The 13,526-nt window shown below is 44.5% G+C and overlaps 1 long non-coding RNA gene across 1 annotated transcript; it reads right to left on the reverse strand.

Annotated features, from left to right (window-relative positions):
- Positions 1 to 2,541: 2,541 nt before the first annotated feature.
- On the reverse strand, positions 2,542 to 12,985 carry LOC133240319 (uncharacterized). Its single transcript, XR_009734191.1, has 3 exons — positions 12,739 to 12,985; positions 12,288 to 12,333; positions 2,542 to 5,284 (listed from the first exon to the last, which is right to left on the reverse strand). It is a non-coding gene; the product is annotated as an uncharacterized LOC133240319 (long non-coding RNA).
- Positions 12,986 to 13,526: the final 541 nt, after the last annotated feature.

The following is a 13,526-nucleotide window of genomic DNA, read 5'->3' on the forward strand; positions in this document are numbered from 1 at the left end:
AAAATATTGCACCTCGAAATTCACACTCTGCTTCACTGTGTTCAATTTTTAACATAAACAAGACCTTCAAGCAGTCACATGGGGTAACAGAATTGGAGTAGTTCAAGTATGTGTCCTTATTTTTACAATCACTATACTACCATTCTTCACATACACAGGAACGTACACATCACTTTTTAAAATATTTGTAAATGTTCTGTATATCACTTACTTCATTTAACACTATAGATTGGAGGTTGTTTCCTATCAGTATCTAGAGATCTACCTTTTTCTTGTTGATAATTGCTTCAGATCAGATCAGATCAGTCACTTGGTCGTGTCCGACTCTTTCCGACTCCATGAATCGCAGCACGCCAGGCCTCCCTGTTCATCACCAACTCCCGGAGTTCACTGAGACTCACGTCCATCGAGTCAGTGATGCCATCCAGCCATCTCATCCTCTGTCGTCCCCTTCTCCTCCTGCCCTCAATCCCTCCCAGCATCAGAGTCTTTTCCAATGAGTCAACTCTTCACATGAGGTGGCCAAAGTACTGGAGTTTCAGCTTCAGCATCATTCCTTCCAAAGAAATCCCAGGGCTGATCTCCTTCAGAATGGACTGGTTGGATCTCCTTGCAGTCCAAGGGACTCTCAAGAGTCTTCTCCAACACCACAGTTCAAAAGCATCAATTCTTCGGCGCTCAGCCTTCTTCACAGTCCAAATCTCACATCCATACATGACCACTGGAAAAACCATAGCCTTGACTAGACGAAACTTTGTTGGCAAAGTAATGTCTCTGCTTTTGCATATGCTATCTAGGTTGGTCATAACTTTCCTTCCAAGGGTTAAGTGTCTTTTAATTTCATGGCTGCAGTCACCATCTGTAGTGATTTTGGAGCCCAGAAAAATAAAGTCTGACACTGTTTCCACTGTTTCCTCATCTATTTCCCATGAAGTGATGGGACCGGATGCCATGATCTTCGTTTTCTGAATGTTGAGCTTTAAGCCAACTTTTTCACTCTCTTCTTTCACTTTCATCAAGAGGCTTTTTAGTTCCTCTTCACTTTCTGCCATAAGGGTGGTGTCATCTGCATATCTGAGGTTATTGATATTTCTCCCAGCAATCTTGATTCCAGCTTGTGCTTCTTCCAGCCCAGCGTTTCTCATGATGTACTCTGCATAGAAGTTAAACAAACAGGGTGACAATATACAGCCTTGATGTACTCCTTTTGCTATTTGGAACCAGTCTGTTGTTCTAGGTCCAGTTCTAACTGTTGCTTCCTGACCTGCATACAGGTTTCTCAAGAGGCAGATCAGGCGGTCTGCTATTCCCATCTCTTTCAGAATTTTCCACAGTTTATTGTGACCCACACAATCAAAGGCTTTGGCATAGTCGATACTTGCTTACTATTCCATTAAATTGATACACCATTTTTTTAAGGAATATATTATATCACAGGGACTGGAGGCATGAAGTGCATCCCAAAAGAACAGTTCTAGATGGTTCTTTTGGTTCTAGATGGTTCTAGATAACTATGCATTCACTCTTGAAATGAACTGTGTAGCTGGGTGAGGATGTGTTGGGAGGCCAACGACATACCTCTGTGTGTGTGTGTGTGTGTGTGTGTGTGTGTATACTCAGTTGTGTGTGTGTTTGTGTGTGCTCAGTTGTGTCTTGATTCTTTGCGACCCCATAGACCGTAGCCCACCAAGCTCCTCTATCCACGGAATTTCCCAGGCAAGAATACTGGAGTGGGTTGCCATTTCCTTCTCCAGGGGATCTTCATGAAGCAAGGATCCAACTCATGTTTCTTGCATCTCCTGTGTTAGCAGGCAGATTCTTTACCACTGCTCCATGACATACCTAGGAGGTGTCCAAAGTACTTTCCACAGAGAATACAGTGTTCATTAAAGGATAAGCGGTAAAAAATATGCTAAAAAATTAACATATATTTTATTAAAACTCAACAGTAATTTTACCAGTTATTTAGAACTTAGAAAAATAAAATTATTTTTTGTAGGGAGGACTATTTTGTTACACATGCTGATTTTTTGTCAATGTAAGAAATTTTATTTTTTACTTTTATTGAAGTATAGTTGATTTACAATATTGTGTTCATTGGTGCTGTATAACAAAGTGACTCAGTTTTTTTAATATATATACACATTCTTTTTCATTATGGTTTATCACAAGACATTGGATATAGTCCTCTGTGCTATACAGTATGGAGAAGGAAATGGCACCCCACTCCAGTACTCTTGCCTGGAAAATCCCATGGACGGAGGAGCCTGGTAGGCTGCAGTTCATGGGGTCACAAAGAGTCGGACATGACTGAGCAACTTCACTTTCAGTTTCACTTTCATGCATTGGAGAAGGAAATGGCAACCCACTCCAGTGTTCTTATCTGGAGAATCCCAGGGACAGGGGAGCCTGGTAGGCTGCCGTCTATGGGATCACACAGAGTTGGACACGACTGAAGCGACTTAGCAGCAGCAGCAGCAGGTATACAGTAGGACCTTGTTATCTATCCATCCTGTATATAACAGTTCGCCTCTGCTAATGGCAAACTCCCAGTCCTTCACTTCCAACCACCCTCCCCCTCGGTAGCCACAAGTCTGTTCTCTATATTTGTGAGTATGCGTCTGTCTCTTACATACATTGATTTGTGTCCTACTTTAGATTCCATATATAAGGGATATCATATGAAATTTGTCTCTCTCTGTCTGACTTACTTCACTCAGTATGATACTCTCTAGGTCCATCCATGTTGCTGCAAATAGCATTATTCTAGTATATATCAGATCTTCTTTATCACAGAACGTGTTTAAAATTGCCTATGACAATAAAAAATAGACTTGTTTGGGTTCATTCTATTCTTTTATTGACTCAGTTATTTTTGGCTGTGTTGGGTCTTCGTTGCCGCACTCGGGCCTTCTCTGGTTGCACTGCTCTTCATTGGGTGTGCGGGCTTCTGATGGTGGTGACTTCTCTTGCTGTCGAGCATGGGCTCCAGAAGCATGGGCTGAGTCACTCTGCAGCATGTGGGATCTTCCTGGACCAAGGCTGCAGCTGGTATCCTTTGCATTGCCAGGTGGATTCTTAACCACTGTACCACCAGGGAAGCCCCAATTTTATCCTCATTTTAAAAGGAGAGGGAGAGGGTGGGAAGATTTGGGAGAATGGCATTGAAACACGTAAAATATCATGTATGAAACGAGTTGCCAGTCCAGGTTCGATGCACGATACTGGATGCTTGGGACTGGTGCACTGGGACGACCCAGAGGGATGGTATGGGGAGGGAGGAGGGAGGAGGGTTCAGGATGGGGAACACATGTATACCTGTGGCGGATTCATTATGATATTTGGCAAAACTAATACAATTATGTAAAGTTTAAAAATAAAATAAAATTAAAAATAAAAATAAAATTCCCTACAGACAGTAAATCTTGTTTTGCCTGCTCTGGAGGGAGGGGAGCCCTACTCTCACTACTCTGCCCTAATACAACATTCCTAATGCCTACATCCCTGGACCACACTCAACTTCTTGTCTAAGACAGAGAGTTCTGGCCCTGCACTCATGCAAGCTGTCCAGTCAACTCCCAGCTTCTAGGTGAGGTCGCCAAAACGAATGGTGGAGAGTTTTTCTGGGATAAATCACAATCTCCCCTCTGCTTCCTTCCTCTACTCTAGCACCACCCAATTAGCATACAGGTTATATATTCTAGAAGACAAAAGAGAAAATTAAGTCTCTGCGTTTCAAAATCTTACCCCAGTATCCGGCATTGGGGTGCTTGCAGCATGTCTAACACTGTGCTAAGAGCTTACTGTCCATCATCTCATTTAATCCTACAAACCCTGGAAAGTAGGTATAAAAATCATTAGCATTTTTTAAAACCTTTTAAGTAGAAATTTTATTGTATACCATTTACAGCTGTCATCCCTAACCCAGTGGTGTTATTTGAGGGGAGAGGCAGGCAAATGTCAAATGCCATTTTAAGAATTTGATGAAAGTTACAGATCATCTCTGAAGGAAAATTCACATATGCAAAGAGAAAAAAATTTACCAGGTATATCGGAATGTTTATGGATTTCTTAAAGCTCATCCCTGGACTCAGGTTAAGAACCTCTACTATTTTTTCTTTTTGGCCACTCTGCACACGCTATTCAAAGATTTTAGTTTCCCAACTAGGGATTGAACCCTTCAGTGGAAGCTCAGAGTCTTAACCACTGGACTGCCAGGGGAGTCCCAAGAACTTCTACTTTAAACAATGATAAACACAAGGAACACTCTTCTGTTTTTAAGATGAAAGAGAAAACTAAGGCTCAGAGAGGCAAAGTGAATAATTGCCCAGAGCCTCACAGCTAGTAAGGGGCAAAATCCTGATTGGCAACCAGCTGCTTAAGCTCTGAATCTTCAGCCTAGGCCACTCAGGACCAGGGTGAAGGGTTAAATTCCTCTCACGCGAGAATGAATACATTTATCAAGTCTGTTGGATATTCCCTCTTACGTAAGAAAAACAGCGCTAAGCAACACAATACTAAGACTGGCAAAAAATAAAAAGGTGGGCTTTCGGTGCCCTCTGGGCACACCAGACCTGGAGGATGAAGGCAGGAGGAAGTGGGAGGAGTCAAGTGCCTCTTTCTCCTAATTGTTCAGAAGCTGAGTCTCATGAATGCCTCCTCTTCACACACATTTGTGGAGCACCTTGCTTGGACCAAGAGCCAGTCCAGATGTGCAGTAGAAACTTCTTCCTTCATCCCCAGTGGGGCCACTCAAGGAAAGCATCATCATCAGGAAACATTGGGATACATGTGGCCAAGGCTGGGTCTTAAAGGACCAGCGTTCTATGCAGAAAATTTTACAAGTCCAGCTGTTTATACAAGCTGGGGAGACAAGAAGGAACTCTATCCAATGACATACTTCCTTCTTGAAAATTAATTAGTTTTCCATCAAGAATACACTTGGCCTGGGGGCTGGCTGACCTCTCATTTGCAACGCTGGCCTGGGGATTTTACGTCAGGCTGTTGGTCCTGACCTAACACTTTTTTATTTCCTCAGCTGCTTTCATCCCAAAGTACAGCCACTTCCAGAAAGACTGGCAGCATCCCAAGAACAAAGTCATAAGTTTCTAAGATTCTCTGGTGAATCAAGCACGCAAATGTTCTCAGACCATCACCGTGACCATGGTTTCTGTTATTCCCTGGAATACTCCAGTGACTGGAACCTTGAGCTTCGAGACATCAGACCTCCTCCTCCTGAAATCAATTCCAAGTTGGCCTCCTCCCACATCCTTTATGACCAGATCTATGTGTGGAAAGAAAGTGTGTTAGTCACTCAGTCGTGTCTGACTCTTTATGACCCCGTGGACCATAGCCCACCAGGCTCCTCTCTCTGTCCATGGAATTCTCCAGGCAAGAATACTGGAGTGAGCTGCCATTCCCTCCTCCAGGGGATCTTCCTGAATTGGGAATTGAACCTGGATCTCCTGCACTGCTGACAGATTCTTTACCATTTGAGCAACCAGGGAAGCCCAAGTTATGTAGAAAACCAAGACTATTACCTGGATAAAAGAAGCCCAAGATACTGGAAGGCTGAGATCTTAAAGGAATTCTTGGGGGTGTTTTTTTTGCTTCTCCCTCAAATGATTCATGTGAGTGCCATGATTCTCCATTTCTTCCTTGTATAGGCCCAGGCTGGGCTGCTGAGAGGTATTTCATGCCCCATCTCCTCAGACCCCTGAGCCCCATGAAGGAAATTCCAGGAACAGGAAAAAAGGCATTTATCCTGCCTTCTGTGTTCCAAAACTTCCCTCCCCCTCCCCACTGTGTGGGGACTGCCCCTCCCTTGATCAGTCTCTGAGTTTTCCCTTCCTGCAGAATCAACTCTTCCTTGGCCAGATCCCTCGGTTGGAAACTACCTGTTGTTTCCATAAGCCAAGAAAAAAAGCCTTCCTCCATCCTTCCTCCGGGACATCCATGGAGCCTGCTGTGTCTGGTGGCCCTAGAGCTTGTCAGAGATGGCCCATGGAATGTCTCCTTACCATGCTGCTGGGAATCTTGATCCTTTGAAGAGACTGCTCTCCACCCACAGGCTATTGCTACCAGGGGGCTTCCTGAGGAACCTGAAGTTCAGAGTGGAAACGGCTCACCGGGGTCACTCAGGCAATGTGGTGGAAAATCCAGCCTCGTGCCATAATGTCTCTTGGGCAAGGTTGGTCCTCATTTTAATCCACCATTAAATATGGCAGAGCTCGACTTCTACCTGAAGGCTTTGGTGGCCCCCAGAGTTCCTCTCAAAGTCTGCCTACTCCTGATTCCTGACTCCATCTCTTCTTTCATTTTGTCAGTGGTTCCTCCTCTTCCCACAATATTTTTTCTGTATTGAAATCACTCAACAGTTGCTACAATTCACTGAGTCTTAGTGTATCACAGCCAAGCAAAACTCTATGAAGCCTCGTTTCTGCCTCCCTGTATCCCCTTTGCCCTTCCAGCCCCTTCAGGTCTCCCCTATGCCTCCAAGATGGCTTAGGGACCCCCAGAACTGAGTACAGAAGCCACTCACTACAAGTGGCCACTGAGTGCTTAAAACACAGCTGGTCCCAAGTGAGATGAGCTGAAAATACAAAAACCACACCACATACCAAAGCTTAGCATGAAAAACAAGACTGTAAAAACTCTCTTGGTAATAAGTTTTATAATGATTACTTGTGAAAATGACAACATTTGAATATAAAGGGTTCAATGAAACATCTAACTAAAATGAGTGTCACCAAATTGCTTTGGCATTTTCTTTATAGGTGGCTACTAGGAAATTTGAAATGACGTATATGGTTTGCATTATATTTATATTGGACAGAGATGCTTTAGAAAAAGGGTATTTTTAGTCCAGGAGAATCAGGGAATCGTTCTTCATTCACCAAAAATTCATTAAGCACACATTCATTAAGTACACGAAGAGTAACGGTTAACTGTGCTTATGGCTATAGGGAGAGGTACACATTTAATAGGACAGGTTCCTGCTCACCCAGGGGTCATGTTGTCAGGGAACTATAAGCTCCTACAAATCTCTGGGTTCCAAAACAGAGCCGAAGGATGGCTTTATTGAAGGCCAAAGCACACATGTTTAGGATATATAGGAAGAGGCAGAAAGGAACTCAGCTTTCTCACACAGGAGCATGAGTCTTTAGGAGATTAAATCTGGTTCTCTAAAGAAAACCAAAATAACTAGCTTTTTTAATGTAATGAAAACAAGTATATTTTCCAAAACAAAAACCTGCATTAAAAGACTTGCATTATTTTACATTTTTTCCCCAAATTTCTTCCATTTCTAGTGTGATAAAAGTCAGCTTGTGTCTCACATCTACTTCTTTTTTTTTTTTTTTTTCATTTGGACTTGGACAACAAACTTATGGTTTCCAAACAGGATATGTGGTAGTTGCTGTTGTTATTTAGTCGCTCAGTCATATCCAACTCCTTGTGACCCCATGGACTGCACCCACCAGGTCCTTCTGTCCATGGAATTCTCCAGGCAAGAATACTGGAGTTGGTTGCCATTTCCTTCTCCAGGGGCTCTTCCCAACCTAGGGATCGAACCTGCATCCCCATGTTGGCAGGGAGATTCTTTACTACTGAGCCACGGGGTGGTGTTGGGGGAGAAGGGAGGAGGGGGTAAATTAGGAGTTTGAGACTAACATATACACATTGCTGCTGCTGCTGCTGCTAAGTCGCTTTAGTCGTGTCCGACTCTGTGCAACCCCAGAGCCGGCAGCCCACCAGGCTCCCCCATCCCTGGGATTCTCCAGGCAAGAACACCGGAGTGGGTTGCCATTTCCTTCTCCAATGCATGAAAGTGAAAAGTGAGAGTGAAGTCACTCAGTCGTGTCCGACTCCTAGTGACCCCATGGACTGCAGCCCACCAGGCTCCTCCATCCATGGGATTTTCCAGGCAAGAGTACTGGAGTGGGGTGCCATTGCCTTCTCTGAACATATACACACTACTTGATATAAAATAGATAAACAACAGGGACCTGCTGATTAGCACAGGGAAATCTACTCAATATTCTGTAATAACCTCCATGGGAAAAGAATCTGAAAAAGATGTATATATATATATATATATATATATATATACACATACATACATCTGAATGACTTTGCTGGACACCTGAAGCTAACACAACATTGTAAATCAACTATACTCCAATGTAGAATAAAAAATTAAATTTGAAAAAAAAAAAACAAAATAACTATCTTCTAAAAAAGAGAGACTGGTTTTCTCTCAGATTACTGCTTGAACATCCATGTCCCAGGGCTAATGGGGCAGCTTCACCACGTCAAGGAGCCAGGCACCTTCCATCTTGTTGCTCTGCCAGGATATGGGGTCCTAATACCAAGTTCCCATTCCTGCCAGCAAGAAGGGTGGGAAGGAGCCAGTTCCTGGTCCCATGGCCACATCGAGCTTCAGGAAGTCTGGGAAGTGTTGCACGCTTCGCCATGTGCCCAGTTCAACTCCAGAGACTCTGGGACCACCAGAATCAGAGGATAATGGATACTGGGGGATAGCTTGCACTCTCTGAAACAGAGGGATTATCTGAGCAGCACTTGGGAAGATGGATAGAACTGAGAGGTGGAGAAGGGAGATGCTAGGCTGACAGAACAGTGTTAACCAAGACACCACAGTGTGAAGGCGGCTGACAAGTTTCAGAGGTGCTTGAGTGAGATGTGAAGGCAGTTCTGGGTCCTGGGATGGAGAATCAGAGCTCTCTTCTGTGTCCTCCCCACAGCCAGAAGCACTATTTAGTTTCCTGAGTTAATTTTCTAGAGAACCTAGATGTTCTTATAAAAACTCCAGGAGCACCCTTCATCCAGATGGGGAGCAAAGCAGAAGTTAGGGAGCCCCAGAGCAACAGACCTTGTTGAGCCTGGGAGGCAAGGGCCCCACGGGACACACAGGACTGGAGGAAGGACCTCAACTGTAAGCACCAGCTAAGTCAATCCAGTTAGGAAAAGCCTGAGTAGGCATAAAGGTCATGGGTTCCTAGGTCGCTGGCTCCCTGAGCTTGGTGAAGTCAGACCCTGAATCTCCCTAATAAACCTGACGTTGCCCATTTGCACAGGCATCACATGTACCTCCCATATGTTTTGGTTTATGTGACTGTGTTCTCTCACCAGGATATGACATCCATAAGGGCAAGTGCAGTATTTCTAGCACAAGAACATAGAAGGTAATCAACAAATATCTGTTAGGTGAATGAATGAACGAATGAACTGATGAATGACCATATGAACGAACGAATGAATGGTCATCACCTACACTAAAACAATTCTGTAACACCCAAGAAGATACCTGAGCATGTGATGCTCTCCTGACAACTTGCTACAAAAAGCAAGGGAGGGGACTTCCCTGGTGGGAAGCCCCACTCCACACTCCTAATGCAGGCAGTCCAGGTTCAATCCCTGGTCAAGGAACTAGATCCCACATTCTGCAACAAAGATCTGGTGCAGCCAAATTAAAAAATCAACATTTTTTTTTTAAAAAGAAGCGGGAGAGATCACAGTAATCATAATTGCTGCTTGATAACTTACCATTAGTCCATGTTTTTCTTGGTCATTTCAGCAGCCCTCTGAGAAAGGCATTCTTTCCATTAACAAATGAAAACACTGAGACTCAGAAAAACCCAGGGTGGAGGATACAAAGCTAGGATTCAAACTTGGGTCTTCCTCAGCTGCTGACATAGCATCCTGGAGACTCTGGATTGATTTCTCAACTTATGACAAACCCACCCCAGAAGCCCCAGCTGATGTGTTCATCCATAGAACCTCCTAAGGAAAAGAGCTGACCTTGACCCAGACCTCCCTAGGTGCCAGGCACATACATCCCATAAATGCTTTCTACACATCATCTCCTTTCACCTTCAAACAATACCCCGAAGTCACGGCTATTATTTAGTTCCATTTGGGGAGTTAGTAGATTTCTGAAACTGCCTTTGCTTTTCCTCTGGGAGCCAAGTCACTGAACCTCTGAACAGGAATGGAGTAATCCTGGTATTTGGAGCTAGTGAGTGACTGTGCCAAAGTATGTTTGAGCAGCTGGAAAAAAGTGCTAGTTGGATCACATGCCCCAGCCAAGGAAAAGCTCTTGTGGTTGGTAAATAATGCAGGATCTTCACAGAGGTTTCCAGACTGAGAAGGAGATTTAATTTCACCTTATGTATTTTGCTTATCTGAAAAAAAAACTTTTTTTTCAGCACAGAGTGCTCCAATCATAGCATCATGGCATACATGTTATACTGACATCTGGAACTATTTAGTAACACTACAAACAAACAGTTGAGGAGTTTGCCCAGATCATCAAATACAGATTTGACTCTAACCCAGATTCCCAGCAGCACCCATCAAGAGTGAACAAACGTGAAGTTCCTTCCCGACCTGATCTTCTGTAGCAGAAACAAACATGGTTGTTTCTGGTACCCAGGCCTGGAAGAGACTGGAGGATCCTGGTCTCTGGTATATTGTCCACTGGCAGGCTCAGTGGAATTCAGCAGAAACCAGGCCACAGGACTGGATGAGACAGGACAGTGGTCCAGACATGCTGGCAGAAGTTCAGGCCAGGATTCAAAGGCAAATCGTAGACGGATGTGGTGGAGGCCAGCAGAGGTCAAGACTGAGTGGGCATTATTGGGCACTAGGCTTGAGGGTTCAGTGCTAAGCCATAAAAGGACCCAGCAGAAGCGTAGGACCTGGCAGATCAGAAGCAGACCAGAGACACAGCAGAACACAGCCATGACATGGGCTAGAAATAGGCAGTATTAGTGTCAGGGTGCTTCTTTCTCACACGTGCTGATGGCGTGGGAGTGGACAGACCCACCAATTCAGGTTTCTGGTGGGGTGGACATTGTCCACACACACACATGGGCTTCCCAGGTGGCATTAATGGTAAAGAACCCGCCTGCCAATGCAGGAAATGGAAGAGATGCAGGTTCGATCCTGGCTTCCCTGGTGGCTCAGACAGTAAAGAATCTGCCTGCAATGCAGAAGATCCAGGTTTAATTTCTGGGTCAGGAAGATTCCCTGGAGGAGGAAATGGCAGTCCACTCCAGTATTCTTGCCTGGAGAATTCCATGGACAGAGGAGCCTGGCAGGCTACAGTCTATGGGGTCGAAAATGACTACGCGACTTATGCACACACATCCCTGGGTGGGGAAGGTCCCCTGGAGGAGAGTAGAGCAACCCAGTCCAGTATAGGATATACTTTGCCACAGTCTATAGGGCCTTCTTCTCTACTGAGCAGGACCAGCCCCTCCCCCTCTATTTCTAAAACCAGTCCCTCTTGCCTCTAGAGCCCCAAGCTGTATTCCAAGCACTGCTTTGCCCCCCTCACCAGTTCACCTGCTGTGCCTTTCCTGTTATTTCCACAGTGAGTGGGGATTTCAGAGTCTTTAGAACACTCCTGTTGTCCCAGGATTGCCAAACTGTTCCACCAAACAACACGCCCATGCAAACGAAGTACAAAGCCCCCTCTTCCTCCAGTCCGCCAGTCCTCAGCCCCACCCTAAGGCAGCCTTCACTGGCACTTGCTCTTTGTTTTCAAAGGAAGCATGTTGGGATCTCCAGATATATACTTGAGCATGTCCATTAACCACAAAACTAAACTCATACTCTTTCCCAGATTTACTTTTCCCCCCTATTTATTCCTGACACTGTGATGAGCATCGTTGCCATTTAAAACTAGAAACCCAGGGGCCACCCTAGACTCTTTTCCTCATTTTCCCCTCTATCCAAACAAATACCAGGTCCAGTGATTTCTTTTTTCATTATAAAAACATCTCAGGCTATGCCTTCCTACCTATCCGCCTCTCCCATCTCTCAAATAATTATTACAAAGCCTCCGAGTTGGATTTCTGCCTTCTAAAGCTTCCAGAACAATCTTCCTAAAATGCAGATTAGCTCGTCAGCTGCTTCTCCTTGGAAGCCTTTGTTGACTTCCCGTGAGTAATGGATGATCTTCTTTCCTCAACAGAAATTCAGGGCCCTGAAAACAGAGACCGCACCACCTCCCCCAGTCTCTCCACCACCCCCACCCCCACCTCCTGGCTTTAATCTCCAGATCAAAGGGATCTAACCAAGGTCTGTGAACGGGTTGTAAAGTCCATGAACTACTGAGATCATAGGCAAAATGTCAGCCATATGTATGCTTTCTAGAGGGACTTGCAATCATTCTCAAATGGTCCTCAGGGTCCATGACTCAAACACAAGTTAGGAACGATTGCCCCTCCTTAGCATTCTTTCATACACCAGACCATACTCACCTCACACCTGGCTTGTCAGAAGTGTTCAAACACATGTGACCAGGACCTATGGTAAGAAACATGATATTTCTATGTAAAACAGAACCAAACTTTTACTAAAAATATGCTTACTTGTACTATGTCATAGACACTCAAATCTTTGCTGTTTGAGTTATTTCCTTTTTTTTTAATGCCAATTGTGATCCCTTAAACTCATTTTACAGCCCATCCACTAAAGGATTTCAAACTATAGTCTGAAATTTAGGTCTTGAGGCTGTGCCATCTTTGTGGTTCTCTATCATTTTTTTGGTGTCAATTCCCAATTGTCTGGTAAGTTCCTTGAGGGCAGGGATTGTGACATATGCGTTTTCAATATTGCCCACAGCACAGAGTCGGCAGCATAGAAACATAAGAAAACAGGTGGAAGACATATGGGGAGAAACAAAGGACTACTTGGTATAAAAGTATATACCTTGAGGATGCGACAATTATTATTTGGTGGAGGAGAATTTTCTGGATTGCATTTGGGGGAAGGGCGGGGTCTCCGCGGTGCTGCTTTGGTGGAAACTCTATGCTTGAGTCTGTCCCCTAGAATGGGAGGTGCAGGAGAAAACACGTTGGCCCATGCAAAGCTCAGCAGAACAATAAACCTGAAACTCTTTGAGATCTCTCTCCCACGGGACATAGGGAAAAAAATAAATGACTGGATTTGCCTGGTGGTCCAGTGGTTAAAAATCCATCTGCCAATGCAGGGGACACAGGTTTCATCCTCAGTCCACGGAAGATGCCTCATGCCTCAGGGCAACTAAGCCCCAGCGCCAAGACTACTGAAGCCCACGCACCCCAGAGCCTGTGCTCGCAGACAAGAGAAACTACTGCATTGAGAAGCGCCGGCGCAGCTAGAAAGTAGTTCCCTGCTCTAAACAACGAGAGTGAGCCTGCGCACAGCAACGAACACCCAGAGAAGACAAAAATGAGTACATAAAAAGATTTTTAAAAATGAATTACTAACGGAGTAAATATCTGCTTTGCTAAAGACACCAACAAAGTGAGGAAGTCACTTTTTTATTATTTAAATCTCTCGATCAGTCTTTCCGAATTTGTTGTTTTCTGCTACATTAGCACTGGGCCAGGGAGAGGATTTTAAATCCAAGCTGGCCTGATACACCAGCTGATATATGGAAAACAACAGATTGAAAGGATCAAAGGGTTAAACGGTTGGTGTGGAAAAGTTCAGGAGGGCAGATCTCACACTTGAAG

This window comes from Bos javanicus, chromosome 28 (genome assembly GCF_032452875.1).
Source record: "Bos javanicus breed banteng chromosome 28, ARS-OSU_banteng_1.0, whole genome shotgun sequence".
NCBI lineage: Eukaryota > Metazoa > Chordata > Mammalia > Artiodactyla > Bovidae > Bos > Bos javanicus.